Below are 14047 nucleotides of genomic sequence, written 5' to 3'. Positions count from 1 at the left end.
GTTTTACAAATAAACAATTTTAAACTAGCTCTTCTCTTAAGAAATGTTTTTGGGATAAACAACAGTACCCCTCCCACCTAAAGTTATTAAAATTATGTCAGTCATGAAGTAACAGCTACAAAAATGTAATTAAAGTCATAGTTTAGAGATAAAAGCCTCTTTGCATGTTTTATTGCACTAAATCAAACCTCAGAAATGCTTAATACCCTTTACACTGAGGAAACAAAAAATAGCACAGATATTAGGAAAGCAAAGAGGTTCCGCAACTAATGTTACAAACCCAACTGAAGAGTAACACTGCTGAGTTAAGCGGAGGCGGGGGAAAAAAGGATTAATGTTTGCCTTTCCTTCTCCCCTACCCAATATTATAATGAGGATTCACAGCTCTATAGCAATTATCAAATCAATGAAATTCACCCTGTTTCAAATTCTTCAGGAATACAGATAGGCTTGAGGAAGCACAGATTCATCCCTGAGCACCCAAGCTAATACATAACATTTAAATCATTTAAGTTTCTTCTTCTGTCAAAAGAGCCATAAACTGTCTCACATATACTGTACATTAATGTCTACCAAGAATTTGATGGGGTTATAGTTCTTCCATCTTTATGAAATGTTCACTCTTTAAGAAGCTCTATAAAATTTCAAAATCAAAGACTCATGAATTAGAAATGAATAATCTCCATTGTCAAAGATCTATTGAAAAACAGGATAATGGGTAGCTATGGGTTAACAAGAAAGAAAATTACATAGACACCATACATAAGCAGTAGCACACACAGATTTATATCATCCTTTCCAAATGAGCTTTCTGCAATTTACTGTTAATCCATCTTTTTGCCTATTAACACAGCACTGGCAATAAAAACAAATTATGCCCAGGCACAACAGAATTACACACAGATTGAGGCAGGTTACTATGAAGCCAGCAATTGCAGCCAGCTTAGGAACAGGAATTCTGAACTGAACACTGACCAATGAATCTATCAAGCATCTCAAGGTCTAAGCTATGTTCATCAGTTTACCGCCCAAATGAGCAACATCTGTAGGGGAAGGAGGGGGGGGGGGAGGGGAGAAGCAACAAATACTTACAGCATACCATATATTCCCACATCTCTGCTACAATGCCTTTCTGAAGGTTGTTAAGTGTCAGCTCTTGAGAAAAGAAACCTGACTTGCCTTTGTCACACTAGAAGCTGTCATTTGCCTTGCAGGCAGCTACATAGGATCTTTAAACTAATGGACCACAGCTCTTAAAATACAGTGAGAGACAAAGGCTACTACTATGTTTCCATTGTGGTGTATATGATGGGAGGAGTAGGGTTGGGTTTGGGTTGTTTTTTTTTTTTAAAGTTTCTTACCTTTTTTATTGCAGCAAACAGGATTTTAATGCCAAGCACGTCAGATGCAACCACCCAACTCAATGCCCTGCCTGGTCCTGTTAAACGTACAGATGATGCAAACTGCTCTTGGATACAGCCATGTACTTGTACTTCAATGACCTGTGCTGAACACTCCTGGGAATAGTAGCTCATTCATTTTGTATCAAGTTGAACCAAATCCTGTCAGCTCCCACTCTCTTCATGAGACCGCCCTCATTCTCTCTTCACTCACCGTGCATGGCTGAGCTGATTGGATACAGCTGTGAATGAGCGGATGCTGTCTCCTGAACTGCATGGCTCAGCCAGGGGTGTGTCTTTCTCCCTGTTATCACTGATTTTAACCATTTTTGTGTTCAGCACATTTTGGGCAGTGAAAAAGTCTTTCCACTCTCTCAATACAATGTATTTACTGTAGATTATCTTTCTGTCCTGTAAGCACAATTAACTCTAACCTGCTGGACTAGAAGCAACCTTTTTGGAAAGCGGGAAGTGTGTAAAGGTTTCTCATTTTTGTTTGTTGCTGTGTATTAAGCAAAACAGTTTAAACAGGATGCAATATAGAAAATTAAATGTTTTACAATGCTTTTTCTTTTTAAAAGGCAGCGAAATAACCAAATCTCAGTATGCAGAATTAGGCACAACTTCATTTACTTCAATGATGTTACACCTGCTTATGCTAGCAGTGAAATGAATCCTTGATCTGTATAAATACATACTTCAAATAATTTGATACTCCAAAATATGAATGCACAGTACTATACATCTAATGTAAAGTGGGGTTCTGCTCTAAAGTGACTGTAAAAATGACACTCCAGGGCACCAGGTTTATTGTCTTTCAGTGAGTTCCCTATCAAATGTGCTCAGATAAAGTAAAAAAATATTTTATCTGTCAGCCATGCAATATCAGCCTGGCTCTGCGAGTCTGGATAGTCTGTCCTTCATAAACATCACCATCAGATTTGGCAGGTCAAATTAAGCCTCAATGACACCTGTGCAATCCCATTACATTTAACAGATTTTCAAAGAAGTAACAGGTTGGAACTTAATAAATAATTCTGTTACTGACGCACAAGAAGAACAGATCCAGCTCCCTGTTTCTTAGGTATGTTGGATCTGCAGGGCTACCAGGAGTAAGGCTGTAAAATAATTTTGCCACCATAGTAAGTTGATATGACTCTTGAGAGTCTTGATACAAAGAGGAGGCCAATAAATTGAGAAATGAGACGTCACTTTTAGACATTTTCAAAGCAGACGTGCAATTTAATGGACTGGTTAATTCTGTAAGACCACACACTGCACTTGTTATCCAATTCCATTTGGCATTCAAGTTAACTTGCTTAGGCTGCATGTGAAGGCAAAAGTAATTTGATATTTCTGAGGACTTCCCGCTCTACTGCTCTTCTCCTGTTGGTATAATCTTCTGTTTCATTTTCAAAAGCCAAAGAACAACAGGATATGGTGGTTTTCCAATTGGCAAAAACAAAGAATTCATAAGAACAATGTTAGACACTGATTTAAATGAACACTAAGGAGAGAAGCCAAGCTTCCCTGTTTTAACACGCCGACTTTGTTTTGTGTGAGCTGAGAACTTTCCCTCCCTTAACCCCTTTCATTTGCTTTTACACAAGAAGAGCAATTTAATGGAACAGTGGAAACTCTTGGTACTGTGCCAAATGATATATAGAGTAAGTTTCAATCAAACTGTCCTTTTTCTAAATGAGAAGATGAGAAAAAGAAATTTATACATATAAGCAAAACAACAGTCACACCAAGTAGAATTATGCCCTAAGAAAAGTAGAGCTGGTTGGAAAAGATTGTTGGTTTTTGCAGGAAATTTTGAATTTTTCCCCAGTTTTTCAATGAAAAACCAAAACTAAAAATTGTCAATGTCACTGAAAAAGAGAGGGAAAAGAACAGAAAGAGAAGGAGTGGGAGTGAAGAAAAATGCCAAATGATGAAAATAGGTTGGTTTTTGAAAGCCAGATTTTGGTTTTGGAATATATATCATGAGGGTGTCTAAACCAGAAACTACCATACTGGGACCCCGCCCCCCAGAACCCACTTCTCATGCAGTTGGGACCAGGGCTGCCCAGAGGGTGGGGCAAGTGGGGCAATTGCCCCAGGCCCTGCAGGGGACCCCACGAGAATATAGCATTCTATAGTATTGCAACTTTTTTTTATGGAAGGGGCACCCAAAATTGCTTTGCCCCAGGCCCCCTGAATCCTCTGGGCAGCCCGGGTTGGGACTCCGATCCCATTTAATAAAATAAGATCAGGGCAGTCATGTCTCCTCCCTTTCTCCCCCAACCTGTTTACAACACCTGAGGGGCCACAATGACCCTCAGTTAAGAACCTATGGGCTAAATGATATCAGCATGTTAAATCTGACTGCTCACAAATACGTCCCACCATTTTGTTGAAAATCAAAGAGCATCCATAGCTGTCTTATTTGTAAAAAAACAAAACAAAACACAAAAACGCTTTCATTCAAACAGTGCAGAATCTAAAGCCTGGTTTTAAAACTTTACACATTTTAAACACACGCAGGAAGAGAGAAACTACTCTGCCTATTCAAAATAAACAAGTTGAGTCCTTCTAAAATCAGGTTTGGAGGGCTAGCTCAAATAGTCTCAAATTAAAAATAAATCCCCCAAGATAACCTAAATGAAAATTAAGTCATCACATCTGTCATCTGTTATGCTCTTAAACAGGTTAGAAAATCAATTTTATTTCATTCCATCTCACATTTAAGCTGGATAATAACTCTTCCTTAATGTTACTTTATGCTCAGCAGCTACAAACCAGTTTTGTTTTGTTTGATCAAATTACTGTAAGCATTACTCAGGGAACACACATGACCTGATCAAAAGGATTTCCATACTGTTAACTTATTCAGGCTTTGTAGACTCAAAGATACAGGCATAGAATTTGACGGGGGAGAAAGAATGTCTATATATTTCAATACCTAAAGTGATTTGAGATTAATTTCTAATCCCATGTTGAACTGGTATGTAGTACAGATGATTTCTCAAGCTTTTATCTCCTTACCCTCCAGCAAAGATCCAATTATGGATGAATATTTGACCTTGGCTACCCCATGCGAAGAAATCATTATCTAAATCACCATTAACATTCAGGCCTGCTTTCTTGACTCCCCTGCTGTAGTCTGTGTTTGTTGCTTCTAGTCGCTGGCCCACAGAAAGAATAAGGGACATACCTCTCTTTCAGCTAAGGGAACTCCGCTGCAGCCTCAGTGACAGAGGCAGCTTTTAAAACTGAAAAGCCAGAGTTTGGGTCCCTGCTAACCAAGTCTGTGCATGTGATTTGCTTAGTAATTAAAATTGCGCCTTTTGTCTGCAGTATTGCCAATCCTCAGCATTCAAAAATCATGAATCCTCCCCTACCCCCCCAAAACCATAAAACTGGCTTAAAAATCATGAGATTTTTAAAAAGTAATACATTTTGGGTTCTTTTTATTTGCCTCTGGCTTCTAAGCCTTTACGATCCACCTGGTTCACTCTTTCAGGCATTTCTCCACAACTGTGAGGGCTAGAAAAGGGAACTTATTTAGCTTTTTAAACTAGAGTTCTTTAAGATGTGTGATCCCTATCTGTATTCCACAGTGGGTACACATGTGCTCCATGTGCCTGTGACTGGAGAATTCTTGAAAGTAGGGTCAATTAGTTACAAGGGTAAGTAACTTCCGTTTCTTCTTTGAGTGCTGGTCCCTATGCGTATTCCACTGTGTGAGACTGACAAGCAATGCTCTAAGAGGAGGATAGTTTGAGGATGCAAATGATATGACTGTTTGGAGAACCTGTATCCCAAAGCATGAGTCAAAGGCGGAGGTTTAGACCAAGGTATAATGTCTCATGAACGCATGGCTGTAACTCCATGTTACTGCCTTGCAAATATCAAGCAGGGGTACCTTGTGAAGTGATGCTACGAAGTTTGCCTGTGCTCTTGTAGAGTGAGCCCTTATTCCATGTTGGGGAGGCGGATGTGCCAACTGATAAAGTAGGATACAAACAGAAATCCACTTAAGAGATTCTCTGCGAGGAAATAGTGTGTTCTCAGACTCATTCCACTACAGCAACAATCTAGGTGACTTTCTGATCTGTTTCATTCTCTGTGGGCAAAATGCCAAAGCTCTTTTCATCTCAAGGGAATGAAAACTTTTCTTTCCGTTCGAAGCATGCGGCTTCAGAAATTACACAGGTAAGCGAATAGATTGATTAGTGAGATATTCTGAAACTACTCTGGGTGTGAATTTTGGGTGCAGTCGTAGCGAAACTTTGTCGTTATGGAATAGTGTGTATGGGCAGGGGTGTGTCTGCCATTAGCATCCCAGGTTCACCTGCCCTTCTGGCTAAGGTGATTGCAATTAGGAAGGCTATCTACATTGACAGATGAGGTGAATTAGTGAGTGCACAAAGTTAAGGGTTGTTTTTTTTTTTGTTACTGGTGGGAAGATTCTGATTAAATCTTTTAGGAACCTAGACATTATTGGGTGAGTAAAGACAGAATAGCCCTCTGTTGGAGGGTGGTGCACTGATTTCCACCAAGTGAACCTGTAGGGAGTTAAGGGAAAGACCCTTATGGATAAGGAGGTAATCCAAGATAATAGGAATATCTGCCGACTCTAGAGACATATGGTCTTGCTGAGCCCATACAGAGAAACGTTTCCACTTGACTAAATAACTTTTTCTGGTGGAGACTTTTCTGCTATTATTAACAACAGTTTGTATAGTTTCAGAGAAGGAACATTGTAGGTTCAACACTCATCCCAATACCAAGCTGTGAGATGAAAAGCACCTGAGTTGGGGTGTCTGACCATACCATTCTCATGCATCGAGAGATCCAGAAAGAGCAGAATGCTGATGAGTGGGCAAGTTCACATTTGTAGGAGATTTAGGAACCAGAACTGTCTGAGCCGTTTGATTGTGATGAGGATGACTTGTGATCCACCCTGTTGAATTTTCCAAAGAACCTGAAGTAGCAGGAAGATGGTAGGAAAGGCATAGTTCAAATGGTCTTTCCAAGGGAGTAGCACATAATCACCTCTCAGGACAGGCCTTGAGCTCCCCTGGCGCAGTATATAATGTATTTCCTGTTTGTCTGGTAGGTGACCATGTCCCAAGTCGAGGTTCCCCACTGAGTGAAGATGTTGTTCACCATTGAATCATGTAATACCCACTTGTGGTTAATGGTGAAGTGCCCACAGAGGCTGTCGGCCTGTGAATTCTGGTCTCCTGGAAGGTGCACTACTGATAGGGTGATATTCTTCCTGATACACCAATTCCAAAAGTTGATTGCTTCTATATACAGGAGGATCTCATCTTGAGAATGGTCCTAAAGAAAGGGGGCGTTGAAGGAAGTGGGGACAGAAACTTGATGGTATAGCTGGAATGGATGATATCCAACACCCACTTGTCTATTGTTATTGCCCTCTAGTTGGGGAGAAAAAAAAGTCCCAGGTGGCCACCAAAGTGGATTTAGGGATCAGATTGAGATGAAATGAAAATTGGTTTGCAACTTCCGAACATCTTGTCAAAAGTACCTCTTGGCCAGGGGAGCATGTGTTGATATGGGAGATGCCGGGTATCATGGTCTTTGTACCTTCTGTCACTTACTGGGTGGTTCATAAGAGCATTGGTGGTAAAATGCTTGTGGCCAACGTATAGGGAGATCTCCCCAGCCTGAGTCCAACTGAGGCCTCATTGCTTGCTCCACGTGATGTTTCTTAAGCCAGAGTTCTTGTGCCTACAAGTCCAGATGGGAAAGGAGTGACAGATATTGCACTTAGCAGAGATAGGAGCTTCTCAGAGACAGTAAAGGCAGTACTGGTGGTTGTTACTAAATGAGAAAGAGCAGGTACAAGAGACAGTTTTTAAAGCCTGGTGTCCCGGGCATAATCTAAGTCCCATATCGGGGTGGTTAAGAAGTTCCATCTATTACTAAATATAGTACAAAAAGGACTAACACTAACTATACTGAGGTAAAATAGCTGTTTAAACTTTGCATGCACCGTTGTTGTAGCCATGTTGGTTCCAGGATATTAGAGAGACAACATGGGTAAGGTAGTCTTTTATTAGACCAAATTCTGTTGATAAGGGAGACAAGATTTCGAGCTTACATAGACCTTGTCAGGAGTCAAGGGAAGGAATTAACCAAGTCCAAAGAAAAGAAAAGAATTTATTAAGAGAACAAAAGAAAATACAGAATCTCTATGAATCCAAGCTGGGCACTCATAGGGTATAACCTTGCTAAATTCTGGAGAGAATCCTCTCTCTTTCTCAGTACAACCAGTACAAGCAGAATTAAGAATAATCAATAACAAACACACAGAATTGCAAACATAGGATTATCAGATAAGGACACAAAGTATCTTTCTAATACTCACTATCTTGACTAGAAGAAATTAGTTCAGAAAGGTGGAACTTGTAGGGACTTGATTAACTCGTCTGATCTCTTGAACTCCAAACGGCCAAAGACCAAGACCCCCCCAAACAGAGGGAAAAGTTCCCTCCTAGGAGTTTCAAATTCTCTTCCCTGATTGGTCCTCAGGTCAGATGCCCACCAGGTACTATGCTTTAACCCTTTACTAACTATTCATGACAGACCTCTTCTTCAGTTTGTTTAAAACAGCTTGTTTAAAACGCTGAAATATTTACAGACTTGAAGATAAAAAGGAGAAGCTCTGGACACAGGGAGGATGCTGATTCAGGCCATGTGGTGGTAAGAAGGAACTAGAGAGGCAGTGGGTCCATACCACGCCCTTGTACCCCTGACACAGAACATGAGAAGAGCAAGGTCGAACGTGCAGGCACAGACCAATGGACACTACTTGCAAGAATTCACCGGTCTCAGACACATGGAAAGCATGTGTACCCACAGTGCAATGCAGATAGAGACCAGCACTTGAGGAAGAATTTGCCTTTTTTTATTTTTAAATGAAAGCTGATATTTTCACACAGCCACCTGCCTTCAGGAGCTGGTGCTTTAAGAAAAGATACCAAATATCACAAGAGTCCCAACAAAATCATGCAAGCTGGCAACATTCAGTGTCTGCAGCCCATGACTTTGTTACATACTCCTTCCTACGGTGCTTGCCACCCTTAACTGTCATGAACAAAAACTAGCAAAGATGAAACAGATCAAGTCATACTGCCCTATCTCCTTATTAAACTGAGACATTAGCATCGTGGCTGAAACACAGGTCCCAAGACTGAAGATGCATTGTAGCATGGGCAAAGCTAAGGCGATCCATAACAAGCAAGCCTGCAGCAGGTAATGGGTGACATTGTCTGCTGCATTCCAACCTCCTTGCGGAGCAGAAGGCCAGATTTGGCTGGTTTGGGCTAGCTGAGAAAGCTTCAGAACTGGGGGAGCTTGAGAGCTGGCAGAGAGTCCGCATACTCAATGCTGGTGAACAAGGTGCACTGGGGTATATCAGAAGTGTGGAGAGAGAACACTTTGCTCTAGCTATCCCCAGCTAGCATGTGGCATAGTCCGTCCAATCTCCCACCCCGCCACATCCCCCCCGGTTGCTGTATTCTATGCTAGGGCTGTTGTTGGGGCTTAGCCAAACAGAAAACCAGAAAGCGGATACTTGGCACAGCAGAAAATCTGGGCAAGAGTCTGCACACCGGACAATAATGGCTGTTCTAGCTGACTTGCTAGTTATGTTATCATTGGATAAGGAGGCATCCTTTGACTAGGTAGAGTAAATCAACTTCTCTGTAGAACACAGAAAACTCGGAATAGGGCCACGTTTCCGAAAATGGGTCAGTAATATATTCCTATCCAATAGTTAAGGTTTTAATAAATGCCTGAAAATCAAAAGGATTTACTCCAGAAAGGAAGTTCAAAATATCATGTCACCCATAACTTTGCTCCCGGCAATGGAGTCTTCAGTTCAAACAAAAAAATAAAGGGAAGCACTATCAACAGATAAGGCCCTAAAGGCAAACCTCCTGCACTCGTGCAAAGAGCTCAGTAAAATCTTAAGGTTTCATACATATTTTGACAAAAATTAAAGCTAGATTATGTGGACAAGGGACCTGGAAGGGTGCTGTAGTTTTATCTGTTTGAATGTTAGCTAAGTGGTATTTTATGTCTTTATGTTGCAAAGGATTCAGAGTTTCTTAGTAGATGGACAGGGAGTTATTCTATAAAAATTATATTGTAACACGTCATGCTACAGTTGAGCTGTGGGCCCAGACTTGCAGGTCTGCTCTATGTCTAAGACAAAACACTTTCAAAATGTATCGCAGCCACCTCACTAATGGAATTTAAGCACCATTTCCTCTCCCAGGAAACAATGGCTATCTTCTTTTAAACACAAAGGTGATCTAGAGAGCAATTATTTACTCCTCTAGTAAAAGACGACAAAAATTTACAAAAATGAGTATTTTCCCTACCTAAATCATTTATTTCACAGTTCCAGGTACTGCCTATCTGTTTCTCAGATGAGTTTTTCATAGGTATGCTTGCAGAAATTTGTTTAGCTTCTTAACACAGGGCACAAAAGAACAAGTGAGAACTAAATCGCAGTAAAAGGAGAAAGATAGGTGGTGTGGCTTTGCAATTCAAAAATCAACCCTGTACGACTTAGCAAATTGAACTAGCCTGGTCTCAAAGACCTTTGAAAAATACTGAATACTGCTCACAGAGTTATCTTCAGGGAGATACCGCCTAGATAAACATTTACCACTGTCCCAGACACTGCTATTAGTCAATAACAAATGTTCTACACCAGAAGTGCCCACTTAAACAAGATGTAGCTGTCAAAGGGCAGCCCGGCTTGGCATGCCCTCCTCTTGCAGGCTGCAGTATGACAGCACACCTGCCTGGACCTTCCTTCTCAGGTGACCCAACAACTTAACTTCAGGCTTTCTTGTCACAAAGCTACCCATCCTTAGGGCTGGTTTATTACAACAACATAGTCCAAATAATTCATAACAAAAGTCCCAAACGTGTGGTCCATTTCTCATCCCAGCATAGTCATTACAACTCAAGACATCTTGTACCTCGATGCCCCACATACTGGTGCCTTCAACCATGCCCAGACTCTGACAGTCCTCTCCTGTCCTTATACTGGAACAGCCACCCCAGCCCTTCCCAGCAGGAATCTCCACAGCTTCTGTGCTGGGAACATCCTTGCTGGGGGGCACCCCTCTTCCTGGGCCTCTCACATTTTCACTGGGTCCAGCTTTCTGGTCCTGGAGATGTCAGCGTGTAAACTCCTCTGCTGCTCCCTTGCCCTCAGCCCTCTCTGGCCCTGGCTCTCTGCCAGTCAGCAAACCTCTCTTGTTGTTCTCCTGCCTTCTCCCAGGAACCACCTTCTATTTCTTTCCGGGACTTCCAGAATCCCCTGATCTCCGGCAGCGATCATCTGCCTTTCCTGACTGAACTAGTCTGCTCTGACTCAGTGGGACTCCCTCTCACTGGGTATCTCCCTGATCCTTTACAACCCTTTGTGCTGGCCCGCCCTCTTAATTGGCTAAATAGGAACACCTGCTCTGGCACAAGAGTTGGACCTACTTCATTTACTGGCACCAACCACCCTCTTCTTAGGCACCGGTGACGGGGGGCGGTGCCGGGCAGAACCTGGTGCCAGGGGTGTGCTGTGCACCCAGGCCGAGGTGCTGGGGGAAGAGTCTGTCCGGGAAGGCTTGGATGCCAGGTGGAGAGCAGCCTCTATGAGAAGGGCCCTTAAACGAACATCTTGCTCTGAGTTCTGGGATGAAAGTTCTTAGCGATGCGACACTTGTCCTTCACATGTGATTCTCTCACGCACTTGAGGAAGCTGCTATGGAGGTCATTAACAGGCATCGGCCTGTTGCAGTCAGAGCAGGGCTTAAAACCCAGAGACTGGGCTTGCCCCACCTGAGGTAAAGTCCCCACTGGGTCTCTATCTCTAACTACACTACTTAACAACTACTTACTAACTAACTACAGTAAACAAACTATTTACAAGGCCTTAAGTGAAGTAGAAGAACTGCTAACTCTTGCAAGGCAAGGGAAAGGTGCTCCAACTAACCACCACGGGCGGTACGTAAGAAGGAACTGAGAGGATGTAGGGCTGACAGTCCCTAATATATTGATGCATGAGCGTGGCACTCAAAAGGGCGCCACAGCCGACCCTATAGATACCGCTAAGGCAAAAATCTCCAACAGCCACACACGTGGGCATGCACCTAGAATGGAATTGACATGAGCAAGCACTCGAAGAAGAAGTGAAAAGTAGATATGGTTTCCTCCATATTTGCAGCACTTCCTACTGCTTACTCTATAGGGAATATCTAGAAAATACTGAGAATAGCTCTATTTGAAGTGATTGTTAAGTTTTTAAGGACAGCCACTGTATCACTGGTACAGAACTTAACTTAACCATTTTGTTATACTTCATAGTTTTTTAAAAATTTCAGTATAGTGACAACCCGACAACCACATCCCCATTTCTTCCCCCACTCTACTACCTTTTGACCCATCTAGATTGTCTACCTATTCCTCCTTTCTGAAGTGCTCTGTTCCATCCTTTTTTCCAAAACTCATTCACCACTCTCATCCCACTTCTCTCCCGCCAATAGATCCTCCTTACCATTGCTAAAAACAAAGTTACCTTATTTTGCTGCTACAGTATTTGTAAGGGTGTTGTTTGTGTGTAAGCCACGTCCTTGTTACCATAGATCTATGGTTCCATAGGCTAGGATTTTCCCTAGACATGCACTTCATTCTGGAACATCAGTCAGAAGGGAAAGCCCTGATCCACAGAGACTGAGATAGAGTGACACACCAGGCTCACATGTAAAGATGTACTGGTAGGTAAGTGTACATTTTAATACATCTGACATACTTACATTTTCTTTTGGTGGTGGCATCAGGCAGAAAGGACTGAAGGCTTGTCTACACCACAAAGTTGCACCACTAAAACTTAAGGTGTGAATTTAAACCGATATAGGTAAGCCAGTGCAAAAGGCTGTGTGGACACTTTCATTTTGGTATAAGGATGGCTTATTTTGGTTTAGCTTAAGTCATTAAGGAACAAGTTTAACTAAACTAAGGGTACGTCCATACTACCCGCCCGGGTCGGCGGGTAGCGATCGACTTCTCGGAGTTCGATATATCGCGTCTCATCTAGACGCGATATATCGAACTCCGAACGCGCTCCCGTCGACTCCGGAACTCCACCACCGCAAACGGCGGTGGCGGAGTCGACGGGGGAGCCGTGGACTTCGATCCCGCGCCGTCAGGACGGGTAAGTAGTTCGAACTAAGGTAGTTCGAGTTCAGCTACGCTATTCGCGTAGCTGAACTTGCGTACCTTAGTTCGAACCCCCGCCCCTAGTGTAGACCAGGCCTAAAATAAGCCACTCAAACCAGAATAAGAACAGACACACAGCCTTTTGCACCAGTTTAATTAAATTGGTTTAAAAACTGATTCAGGTTACACCAATGCAGCTTTCTCATATAGACAATTCCTCAGAAATGACTTTATTAACAAGAGTGGGGAAGTGCTTTGGAAGTACCCAGATATGCAGCTGCATTGGGGAAAAGGAGAAGAGAGAAGATGGCTATTTCTCACCAGGAATATCAAAACCAAATCAACTGCATTCCTCTTGAGAATGTGGCTCAGAAAAGCTAGAAAGGTCCCCTTCCTTCAATACAGTCTCTACCCTATGCCCTATTAGCATGATGCCTGTTTTGTCCTTACTCCGAGGTTACGAGGGCCTAGGGGATTGAGTAATACTGATTAATGGTGTCTCACGTTTGGAAGATTCAAGCTATAATTACGCACTCTTAGAACTGGTATTATCTTTTCAAAAGAGCCAGGTGCACAAACCCTGCTCAAATCTACTTCATTTTCAACCCTTCTTGGTCAAGTAATTTAATTCAAAATACTAAATTTATAATTCATAATCGAATATAGCTTGATTAGCTTCCATCTCTCCTGGTATGTAAAGCCCTTTATGGGATTAGCCCTAGGAGAGCCTTGAGAGATCATAAACCAGGACACCAGAAATATAGATAAAGTTTTATAATGTTTCAACCAGTATTTTAAAGGGATGCTGATAAGACTATCTTGGGGCCTCTCAAGTTTATCTGAAAAATATATAAAGCGCTGTAAAATGCCATTCTAAACCATTCTCTAGCTCTAAAGATTTACACTCTATTGTTTGTACCTGGAGTATTTTATAGCAAGGGGGAACAAAGCATCACAATTGTAGTGGGAGACCCAAACTCCACAATGCTCGTGTAGGCTGATCGGTGTCTCTTTTATTGGTTTAAGGCCACATACCCCTCCCAAAATATCTCATGTTGAGTTGGGTAGTGAAGAGAATGGGAGGCGCTTCACCGTGGTTCAAACCAAGTAGTGTCCATCAGGCAGTCTCTATCTGGGAATATGATTACTTCATCCACTGAACTCCTGCAGCTTCCAGCCACGTCAGTGTGGAAGCTCCCCTGAGACTTTTTTCTTCTTCCAATGTAGTTTCTTTTCCCCAGATACCTTTCAAGAGTATCTCAACTCTTTTTAGTTTGACAGTGCACTCAAATCTAAAAATAAAATATTTAATAGGGCTGTCAGGCGATTAAAAAAATTAACCGTGATTAATCGCACTGTTAAAAAATAATAGAATATCATTTATTTTAAATATTTTG

The 14047-nt window shown here is 42.0% G+C and overlaps 1 protein-coding gene across 9 annotated transcripts in view; it reads right to left on the bottom strand.

The window, feature by feature from the left end:
- The window catches only part of APBB2 (amyloid beta precursor protein binding family B member 2), a 336412-nt gene that overhangs the window by 45556 nt on the left and 276809 nt on the right, over window positions 1–14047 (bottom strand). The window contains exon 1 of one of the 9 annotated variants that reach the window (XM_045018112.1): window positions 1362–1559. The exons of the other annotated variants lie outside the window; for them this stretch is intronic. The gene's annotated coding sequence lies outside the window, so the exon portion shown is untranslated. Of the gene's footprint in view, window positions 1–1361; window positions 1560–14047 lie in introns of those variants that run through there. 9 annotated transcript variants of the gene reach the window in all.

The sequence above is a fragment of the Mauremys mutica genome, chromosome 5 (genome assembly GCF_020497125.1).
Source record: "Mauremys mutica isolate MM-2020 ecotype Southern chromosome 5, ASM2049712v1, whole genome shotgun sequence".
NCBI lineage: Eukaryota > Metazoa > Chordata > Testudines > Geoemydidae > Mauremys > Mauremys mutica.
The sequence above is the reverse complement of the archived record's forward strand: the minus strand, read 5'-3'. Positions and strand labels throughout refer to the sequence as shown.